We start from the raw sequence: 11083 nt of genomic DNA on the forward strand, positions 1-11083 counted from the left end.
GCTTGAGTTCCTGAGCAGAAAAAGGGAAGAGATGCTGAGAGCCCCTGGGTTTTGTACCCTCTCTGGCTTTGAATTTCCTGGGGCACAGGAAGAGTATCCTGATTGGTTGCTGTCAGAGGTCATAGCTAGCCTTGCAGGCTGATGTAATCTTCCCAGGTGCCATGTGGGGAGTTTCTGTTGCTAGATGGGTCCTTTGTGTTGCAGATGGGATGGCCCTTTGACAAAAGTGGGGGGAATGAGTTTCTGCCTCCCTTTTAGGGGGAAATATTCTGTCTTTTTAGTACATCCTAAAATATTTCATTTTTCTAGGAGAGGGGTGGGTTTTAACTTCCAACAGCCCAATTAATTGCAATGTGCCTGTATGTGAAAAAGGCCCATAATATTGTTCATTTCAAAACTTAACAGCTGTAGTTCAGTACCTAGAGAGGCTTTTACCAACTAGCTTTATACTTCTTCAGTATTTAGAAGTGAGGTTTTTATTTTTTTTTCATGTAGATAGGTCTGGAAAGAACATTGTAAGCTAAGAGAAAAAAAATGGTAGTAATTAACATTGGCAGCTGTAATTACACCTTACAGTAATAACACAGAACAAACAATTAGATAATTAGAGTGCCTTGTCTTTTGTGAGCCTCTGTATGTGTGAGGTGAGGAAAGAAAACAGTATGCTGAATTTAATTGTATAAAAGGGGACAGTTTTATGGATAATGCAAACAAATGGTTCTATGTTATGTTACACTAGATGCAGATTTGCCAAAAAACCTGTGGCCACATTGTTTCAGAGGCTTATGAGGGTTAATATCATTAAATTGTGTGAGGAGAAAAGGGTACTTTATTTGCAAGATATTTTAAATACTAAGCATATCAACAGCTACATTTTCACATACTAATATTATTTAAACAGTCACTGATTTTAAAATATAGAATCAAACCCCAAAAAGTTTTTTTCATCAGAAAATGGAGTTTGGGTTTGGTCAAGTTTATATCTGATTATTCCTTTTAGGAATTTATACCCAAATGCCATTGCATAAGGACTCTGATCATGGGGTTTCCTCGTCAAGGTTCAAGTCCTTCAGAGCTGATTTTTTTAGCAAGGACCTTTCTGCTACCCAGCATAACTCTTGTTTTCCTTTCAGTGTGGCCAGGGAGGTCAAAAAAGTCAAGATGGCAATCATGGCTACATAATCAGAGCTACTTCCATACAGGCATCTTTATTATTAGCATTGATTTAAATACAACAATACACCATAGTAATCTAATTTTGATTGCATAATGTGTAATGGCCATTGGACAACATTTTGAAACTTTCCTAGTAGTTGCTGAATTATCTGTGAGGAGGAAGAGGTGTCTTTGCCTTTTAGGCTTCTGACATATTTAGAGTAAATTAGAGGTCCTCGGGTTATGACAGCAATTAGGATTGGAATTTCCATTGCTAAATCAACGTGGTCATAAAGTGCAATGTTACGGGACTGTGCTGCTTAGCAATGGCAGTCCTAGCAGTCCCATTTGTATCAAAACCAAAGGACCACATGAGTCATTAAGCGAAGACTTTGCTTGACTGGGACATAGGTAGAGGTGGGAATCAAGGCAACAAGCCTGTGGGTGAGAGCTATAGGAGGGCTAATGGGTGCCACGGGCAGACGATATGGAGTACAGGTGGGTAAACAAAAAAGCGGCAAGACTTGTGACTTCCTGCTGGCTTTCCTGCTGGCTTTGCTTTTGGGAAACCAGCAGGGGAGGTTACAAATTGTGATCATGTGATGTGGATTGCAACTGGCATAAATATGAACTAATTGCCAAGCGCCTGAATCATGGTCACATGAATGTGGGGCAGTTATGAAGGCTGCAACTTTGAAGACAGTTTGTAACTCCCCTTGTTCAGCATCATTAAGCCATCATCAAATGAGTGGTCACAATCTGAGGACTACCTATTAACCCTATACCAAAATAAGTAAAAAAGACAATAGAGAAGAATATTGTCAGTAGATTGAAAGATGTTCCTGCAAATGTGCATTGTTGGCTCCTCATCTTAATTGTGCTGATTGCAGCCCATCATGTTTAATTAAGATAAAGGCTCATTCATGAATTGGACTCAGAGGTTAGCAAAATAGGGAGTTATTGAGAAGTACCTTGGGGTAAACCAACAAGGTAAAATGCTTGGTCAGAGCTTGGGTCTTTCTTGAGCTATAAATCAAAAATCCACATGGGCTCTCTCAAAACCAAGCAAACAAAAATACTAAGCAGAGAAGCCACAGAGTCTTAGCTTTTTTCCCTTTTAACAACAAGGAACATTTGGGAACAGGGCAGTGACCCAGATGGCAATGTTGCATGTGTGCTTCATTTGAAATCAAGCTGACCTCTAGCATGTGTGTAGGCTTGGAAATAGAGTGGAGTATGCCTAGTAAGGCTGTAGAAATTTTAACAGTGGTAAAAGAGGGACATAGAGGTGTATAACATGCCTGTACTCCAGAGATCAGATGGTATATAGACCAGAATATGCTTGCCATTCTGGGATGTGAAATGCAAGAAAGCCTGTTTGGTCTAAAGGCTAAGATTCTAAGCTAGAAAGCAGGAGGCTGTGAGTTCAAGTGTTGCTTTAGGCATAAAAGCCAGCTGGGTGACCTTGAGCCAGTTGCTGTCTCTCACCTCACAGGGTTCTTGTGATGGAGAAAATAGAAGGAAGGTGTGTTGGATATGTTCACCACCTTGAGTTATTTGTAAAAAAAAAAAAAAAAAAAAAAGGATACAAATAAATAAGTAGAAAGGCTGTGTTGGCGCAGTGGTTAGAATGCAGTACTGCAGGCTAACTCACTGCTCTCTAGGAATTCGATCCTGGTTGACTCAGCCTTCCATCCTTCCGAGGTGGGTAAAATGAGGACCCAGATTGTTGGAGGCAAGAGGCTGGTTCTGTAAGTCACTTAGAGAGGACTGTAAAAGCACTGTGAAGCGGTATATAAATCTAAATGTTATTATCTGTGAGACTTTGCAGACTCAGTTTTCATCTGTTCTTTTCAGGTTGCAGAACATAAAAGGAAACTCCAAGATGTTAAGACTTGACCGTTCTGATGTCTCGAGGCTAGTCTCCAGCAGTGCGTGCTTGCATGCAATATGTTGCTAAAATCTTGGTCTACTTAAAAGACTTGAACCAGAATAGAATAGGAAAGGTTTTAGCCAAATTAAATGTCAATCCTCTGGAAATCAGAGAAAGAAAATAGAAACTTCAGCAGAAACTTTTAAAACTGTATGATATATAAGAGCTGTGGTGGTGTAGTGATTAGAATGCAGTATTGCAGGCTAACTCTGTCAACTGCCAGCAGTTTGATCCTGACCGGCTCAAGGTTGATTCAGCCTTCCTTCCAAGATCAATAAAATGAGGACCCAGATTGTTGGGAGCAATATGCCGACTCTATAAATTGCTTAGAGAGGGCTGCCAAAGCACTATGAAGTGATATATAAGTCGAAGTGCTATTGCTATCAAAGCCCTCCTCCAATTATTTATCTCTGTGATTGTTATCTTCCCACTGCACTGGATCCATATGGTGGATTATGATCCATAATCTTCAATGAAGAGTCCTTCATCTTGCAGTGGATTCAGGTTGCTGACAACAGCATTAGTAAGTTTTAGTGCTTCCTTGAGACTACAAGTGTTTAACAAAATACTAAACATATTCTAAAACCAATGCTTTTGGTATCTATTATATATAATACACAATTTTAAATTTACTGTAGCCAAATAACACATTAGTGTTTTTTAATAGTGGCAGTATTTGTTTGGCTTTCATGATTGTGTTTGTTCTCACAGTACTATTGAAAAAGACACCTATCAGAAATATGGGAATCGAACTGCTTTTTAATTTCCTCCATGGTACTTAGGACACACTCATGCACACACACAAACACACAGCTTTTGTAATTTAGTGTTAATACTTCCCTGCTTTCTTGCTTTGACTTAGGTAAGTTCTGAAAGGAGGAGCTGGAGGACAGAATAATGGTAGAATAAAGGAGGTGGCAGGGCAAGTCTGTCCAGAAAAAACCCACAGAGTCAGCCAAACAGCACATTCTAGAGCAGCGGTTCTCAACCTGGGGGTCGCGACCCCTTTGGGGGTCGAACGGCCATTTCACAGGGGTCGCTAAAGCCCTCTCTCACCCCCCCCACGCCTTCACTCACCCTCATTCTCTGCTCTGTTGGATCGCCGTCCGTCCGCTTACCCCGCCCACTCCCAATCTATTGCTGCCTCCTGAGTCCCAGCTGATGGCTAGAGGAAAATAAACTGTTTAAATTCTTGCCGCGGGGCTTCAAAGGGCCACCCTATAGCCAGTGGTGGGATTTTGCCGGTTCTAGAGGGTTCAGCCGAAACGTTTGTTAAATTGCTGGCTTGTCCCGCCCCTCCGCACCACTATTTATTGCCAATAAATAGTGGTGGGCGAGGGGCGGGCGAGCCAGCAATTTAACAAACGGTTCGGTGTTTTTTTGTAATTTTATTGGCCCGTGGAGCTTCAGCGTAGGCTAATTAGCCCCTGATTAGATCGGCGCCCGACTCTCAGCTGATTTGCTCTCAGCTATTTTGCTCAGGGCTCTGCTGCTTGCGGGAGCAGATTTTTTTCCCCCTAGCTATGCTGAAAAACGAAATTGAAAGTAAAGCAGGCTGTTGGCTTTGCTGTTGCTGCAACGTTGGAAAATTAGGCAGGAATATTACTGTAATATTACATAATTAACCAATGTGAAGATGGATATAAAAATAGATGACAATGGGAAGGGGTATAATATAGAATAGAAGGGAAAAATTGAATTTGATTAAGATTAGAGATGAGGATAAATGGTAATATTGGTTTTTTACAAAAATAGATGAGGAATAAATATGGCAAAAAGGAAACATAGAAATTGTAAATTTAATTGAAATGACTAAACACTGTTTAAATTTGTGAACCGGCCAAATACTCTGTTCAAAGAAAATACATTGTATGTTTGTATGTGTGTTTCTAATTATTATTATTTATTCATATTTGTTCTTTTTTATTCTTTAAAGTTTAACAATTCATTCTTTATTTTAATATCTTTATATTTGTTTGGGGTTGGCTTTCTTCCCTTTCATCTTTTTTATTGTACAGCAATCTTTCTCCTCAAACCTACCACCTCTCTCTTTTCTTTCCTTCTTACTTTCTCTTCCTCACCCTCTTCTTCTCCTCCCTACTTCCTCTTCCTTTCTCCTTCTCCTCCTCTCTTCCTCCCTCTCTTACCCTCACTCCTACTCTAATTTCCCTTCCCTTCCTTCATCCCTCTCTATTGCTGTATCCTTTTATGCATATGGACTACTCAGAGGGCTGAAAAAGTTATTTCTGACTGGTCCTCGCACTTTTGACCAGTCCTCGAACTTATGACTGTCCTCACATTTTACGTTTTTGCCCTATCTTGTCGTCATGGTGAAGAGAAGCAGTTGTGAAATGAGTGACATGGTTGTTAAGAATGGTACAATGGGCATAAATGATGACCAGTCATAAGTGCGAAGACTGGTCAAAAGTGCGAGGACCTGTCAGAAATCATTTTTTTCAGCCCTCTGGGTAGTCCTTTTGTACACATGGACTACTCAGAGGGCTGAAAAAGTTATTTTTGACTGGTCCTCGCACTTTTGACCAGATCTCGAATTTACGACTATCCTCACATTTTACGTTTTTTGCCCTATCTTATCACCATGGTGAAAAGAAGCAGTTGTGAAATGAGTGACATGGTTGTTAAGAATGCTGCATGGGCATAAATGTGAGGATGGTCATAAGTGTGAGGACCAGTCAAAAGTGTGAGGACCTGTCAGAAATGACTTTTTTCAGCCCTCTGAGTAGTCCCTATACACATAGCCATGGCCACCCAGTCACATGACCAGCTAGCCACGCCCACCCAGTCACATGACCTCCAAGCCACGCCCACAAAATAAGCCAAACCCACAGAACCGGTAGTAAAAAAAATTAGAACCCACCCTGGTTGGGGGTCACCACAACATGAGGGACTGTATTAAAGGGTCACGGCATTAGGAAGGTTGAGAACCACTGTTCTAGAGGGACCCCAGAGAGGTCCTTTTCTGTCTCTCCCTGGCTCTCTGGAGCAGCCTTGCCCCAAGTCAACCCAGCTCCAGAGCTATCATGTCTCTGGAAAATTATGAAGACCTGAGCTTTTTCAGGTGGTGAGCTTGTAACCCAGCTTTTGAATTATGCTTTTTATGTTGTGTAACAGATTTTGGCTGTTTGCCCAGTGTAAATCTGAACTATTTTCTTATTTATTTTATTTGTATTTCATAATCCTTCCCCCTTTTTAATTAAGTATTTTAAGAGAAAGGAAAGGAAGGGTGAAAAAGCACACACTCAGAGGGGAAAAAAGAGGGGATAAGGAAAAAGGAACATTGGGATGCAGCACCTTGATTTACCAAGAAGCTCAAGGAGATGAAGCACCAATGGAGGAAGACATACGGCAAGTCTGTTCATGGATAAGAGCATTTATTAGGGATTACTTTCTAGCTATAAAGGCAGTGGAATGCCAATATTTCTCCACTCTTTTTATCCAATGATAGCCATCCAGTAGCCCTGTTTACCATATGTGGTCTCTGTTCCCATTGGGTAGGGAGGGCCCCTTGAAACATCTGTTGGGCTGCTGTGAGAATTATTCAGGCTAATTAGCAAACAATGTTGCTCAGATGTGCTTGGCCTCTGACTGAGCAGAGCAGGTACATGATGTAGTAATGTGATCTGGCGTAAGTTTGAGCAGGTCACTCCTGAGGAAACAGACAGAGCTCTATGTACAAAGAGCTTGGCCACCTGTGTATTGGATCCAGGTCCTACTGGGTCATGAAAATGGCCAAGGAGGTGACACAGAGTTAGGTTCAAGCTATTGTGCCAGCCTGTTTGATAGAGGGGACGGTACCTCTTCTCTTGAAAAAGGCAGAAATGCACCCCTCTTCAAAAGTTGGACTCAGTGGCTTTCAATAATTACTGATCAATCTCCAGACTTCCCTTTTGGGGGAAGATTGCTGAGAAGGAGTTGGTCTGCAACTGATGAGAACCCTGGGGGGAAATGAGTAATATAGATCCATTTCAATCAAGTTTCAGGCTGAGATTTACTGTAATACTCAAACAGCTTTACTCCTGCTTGTAGATGGATTGTGGCAGAGCCAGGATGGAGGTAGTGCCTATATCCTTCTGCTCCTTGATCTCTAGGTGGCTTTTGGTACTTTAGCTTACAAAATATCAAATGTATAATTGGGCACAAATAGGTAAATTAATTATGTACTTAGCATAGAAATAGATGTTTTGTAATAAGCCAATGTTGTGTAAACATCAAGGAAAACATTTAGCCCCTTGGTCTTTGTACCACAGCCTGAGAGAACCTTCTCACATATAGATTGATTGGAAATCACCTAGTCCAGTGCCCAGTGCAGGAATCCACTGGATCACCCTCCTTGACACATGTATACAAACAATTGCTGTGAAAGAGAGTCCATCTCTGTGGGCAGTTGTTTCCTGCTGAATAATTTATACCATTAGGAAATTCTTCCTAATATGCAAATAGATCTCCCCCTTGGGCTTAACTAAAATATGCAATAAAAACATGGACCACCATGGGGATCTGAAAACGGGGAGGAACAGGCTCAGCTAAAGCAAAACATAGCTATCATGTCAGAACCCCAGTGATTTCAGGCCTAACCTGTTGGATCAGGTTCAGGGAAAAAAGACGTGACCAGCTCAATACATTTAGTAACTTTATTGCAACAGTAACAAGACTGGTGCTGCACTGCCGGAGCTCTCCTTATATTCACTCCGGCAGACGCACCGCCCCAAGACAGCTATTCAAACTTCCCGCCCGAGGCTGGCAGCCAATCCGGACGGGTGTCCTTATAAGGACATAACACTCCTCCCCCCTAGTTCTTAGTCTGTCCATCAATCACGTAATCGCGCAGGTATGCAGGGCGTCGCGAAGTCCTAGATGACCTGCGCAGTCCCATTCTGGTTTGGCTGTCTTCGTGGACGGAGGGAGCTCCTGCGTCTCCCGGTCCCCTCTCAGGAACCGGGCAGGATCCGGCCGTCGAGTGCATGGGCTGGGTTCCCGCGCCTCTGGCCGGGTCTCAGACCTCTGCCCGCTGGCGATGCTGGTCTTCTTCTCAGCCTGGGTTGTGGATTACTTGCCGCTGGCTGTCGTCGCCGCCCGGTACGGAACTACTGAACCCCGGTAAGTCTCTAATGTCCCATTTGTCTTTTACCGGTTCGGTGGTGGCTGGTTCCGGTCGGGGGTTCGGGTCTCGCGGCTCCCTCTGGTTCTGCTCCGGGTGTCCCTCGGTTGAGGCCGGTGCCCTCCCTTGGTGACTGCCGGGACGTGGTGGCTCTTGTCCGACCTTGCCAGGGTGGTGCTGGCCTCTTCCGCAGGGGTGGTGTAGGCCCTCTCTGCTGGGGCGGCATTCCCCGGGTGGTCGATGATATCTGCTGCCGTTTTGCTGGAATTGGCAGTCCCTGTCGGGTTGGTGCAGGCCGCCCTCGCGGGGGTGGTGTAGGCCTTCCTCGCAGGGTTGGTTTGCGTCTTGCTTGGGGTGTGGTTGGTCTGCTTGGTTGGGTCGCTGTAGGTCTCCCTTCCCGGTGGGTTGGGTGCCGACCTTGCTGGGGCGATGTGGAACTCCCTCTGTGGTCGGGTACCGGTCTACTGGCTCCTTTCGGTGGGGGTCTCCCTTCTCGGGGTGTTGTTGGCCAACCTCCCCGGGGCGTTGTGGGGTGCGGCTGACCTCTGGGTTCCGGTCTACTGTCCCCCGGTTGCAGATCGGTTGGTCTCTGGGCCCGGGGTGTCGACGGCCGCCCTCACCGGGGTGTTGCGGGGTGCCCCCCGTGGATGGTCCCCGGTCTACTCGCGCCGCATCTCGATCAGTGCTCACTCTGGGTGGCGGTCCTACCTCGGCGGGTGTGGTGATCCTTCCTCGACGGGGTGTTTCCGGCCTACCCTGTCTAGCTTTCTGTTTGAGGAATATGGCATAGAAGTTAAGCAATCCAAGGAATGCCTGAAGCTCCGTTTTGTTTTTTGGGCTGGGAGCTTCATGGATAGCTTTAACTTTTGATTTGGTGGGGTGGGTGCCTGTGCCATCTATGAGATAGCCCAGGAACTCGACCTCCTGGACCCCTAAGATACATTTATCTCTCCTGATTCTCAAACCCTTGGCCTTGAAGCACTGCAGGACAAGCCTGAGTCTTTCAAGGAGTTGGACTTTGGAATCTCCGGAGATTAGTACATCGTCGAAGTACGGCACCACCCCTGGAATGCCTTGAAGAAGGCGTTCCATCATTGATTGAAAAATTCCTGGGGCAGCTCTGACTCCAAATTGGAGACGGTTACATTTGAATGCCCCCCTGTGAGTAACGATCGTTTGGGCCTCCGCCGTTTTTTCGTCCACTGGCAGCTGCTGGTGTTGGAATCTCCGGAGATTAGTACATCGTCGAAGTACGGCACCACCCCTGGAATGCCTTGAAGAAGGCATTCCATCATTGATTGAAAAATTCCTGGGGCAGCTCTGACTCCAAATTGGAGATGGTTACATTTGAATGCCCCCCTGTGAGTAACGATCGTTTGGGCCTCTGCCGTTTTTTCGTCCATTGGCAGCTGCTGGTAAGCCTGGGCCAGGTCCAATTTGGCAAAAATTGAGCATTCCTAAGGATTGCAGCAGATGCTGCACTACTGGGACTGGGTATGCGCTCTGCGGCAACGCCTTATTGATTGTACACTTATAGTCGGCGCAAATGCGCACAGATCCATCATGCTTCATTGGGGTCACAATGGGGGTTTCCCATGAAGCATGATCGATAGGTTCCAGAACACCTTGGGTGATCAGCTTATCTAGCTGAGCGTCTACTTTTGGCCGCAAGGCAAATGGAACCCGGGGGGGCTTCAGCCTAATTGGGGTGATTCCCTTGTCCAGATTAAAGGAGATTGGCTTTCCCACAAATCTACCAAGCTTACCATCGAAGACTTCCTGGAACTCTTCAATGAGGTTGTCGAGTTCGTCCTTCTGAATCTGGTGGATGCCTCCAATCGATAGCCCTAGTGGTTTGAACAACTCCACTCCCAGCAGGTTTGGGTGGCTATGTTCGACGACTGTGATGGGAAGGTTGCCTTGGAATTGCTTGAACTCGATGCGGAGCATGGTTCTGCCCAGGACACCGATGGGATTCCCGCTGAAGTCCACTAGCCTCCACCGCAAGGGCTTCAACTGGTTCTTCTCACAGGCTGGCTTCAGGCTGCCAGTCAGTTGCTGCCAGTCCATAATGGAATAGATGGAGCCTGAATCTACTTCCATTGTGCACGGTGACCCCTCTGCCAGCAGTGTCACATTGAATTTAGTGGCACCGTTGTCGCTTGTGTGAGCGATTGTGGTTTGGTGCACCGCTCCGCTGCGAAGGTATTCATCGTCTCCGTGCCTGGACTGGTACAAGGACCGTTTGGATGTCCTCTGGGTATCTTTTCAATTTTTGCGGAATCTTGGCCTGGGTGGTTCGGGAGCTGGATCTGCTGCTCTGCAGGCCTCGGCTATGTGTCCTCTCTTCAAGCAGCAATGGCAGGTTGCGTCCCTCCATCTGCAGTTTGCCCTGGGGTGGTCACCTTTGCAGCTGCCGCAGCGTTCCCCCCGATCGCCATGTTGGGGATTTTCCCGCCTGAGGGGGCGGGAAACCTTGTGTACGGCCATTTCCTCATCAGATTCGGATGGCATGATGGAGTCATCTGAGGAGTTTGGGCCCGACTTGTGGATCTTGTGGATCCCCCTCACCTTCACCATTGCAGCAGCCGCTTTCTCGAAAGTCTCAGCGGCTGTGGCTTCTTCAAGGACTTCCTTGAGTGGAATCTTCTTGCGGCTCAGGAACTTCTTCTGGAGACCCACATCCCACATCCCGAAGACGATGCGGTCTTGGATGGCATTATCAACGTTGTCAAATTCGCAGTTGGCAGCGATTTGACGAAGTGTGGCCACGAACTCCTTGATGGATTTGCCTTCCCGTTGATTTCTCTGCTGGAAGGTGAATCTGTTTGCAATCGGGGTGCCTGTGGGTGCATAGTGTTCCTGCAGGACTTCCT

This window comes from Pituophis catenifer, unplaced genomic scaffold (assembly GCF_029215685.1).
Source record: "Pituophis catenifer annectens isolate HBS135680 unplaced genomic scaffold, rPitCat1.0.hap2 SCAF_6, whole genome shotgun sequence".
Classification (NCBI taxonomy): domain Eukaryota; kingdom Metazoa; phylum Chordata; class Lepidosauria; order Squamata; family Colubridae; genus Pituophis; species Pituophis catenifer.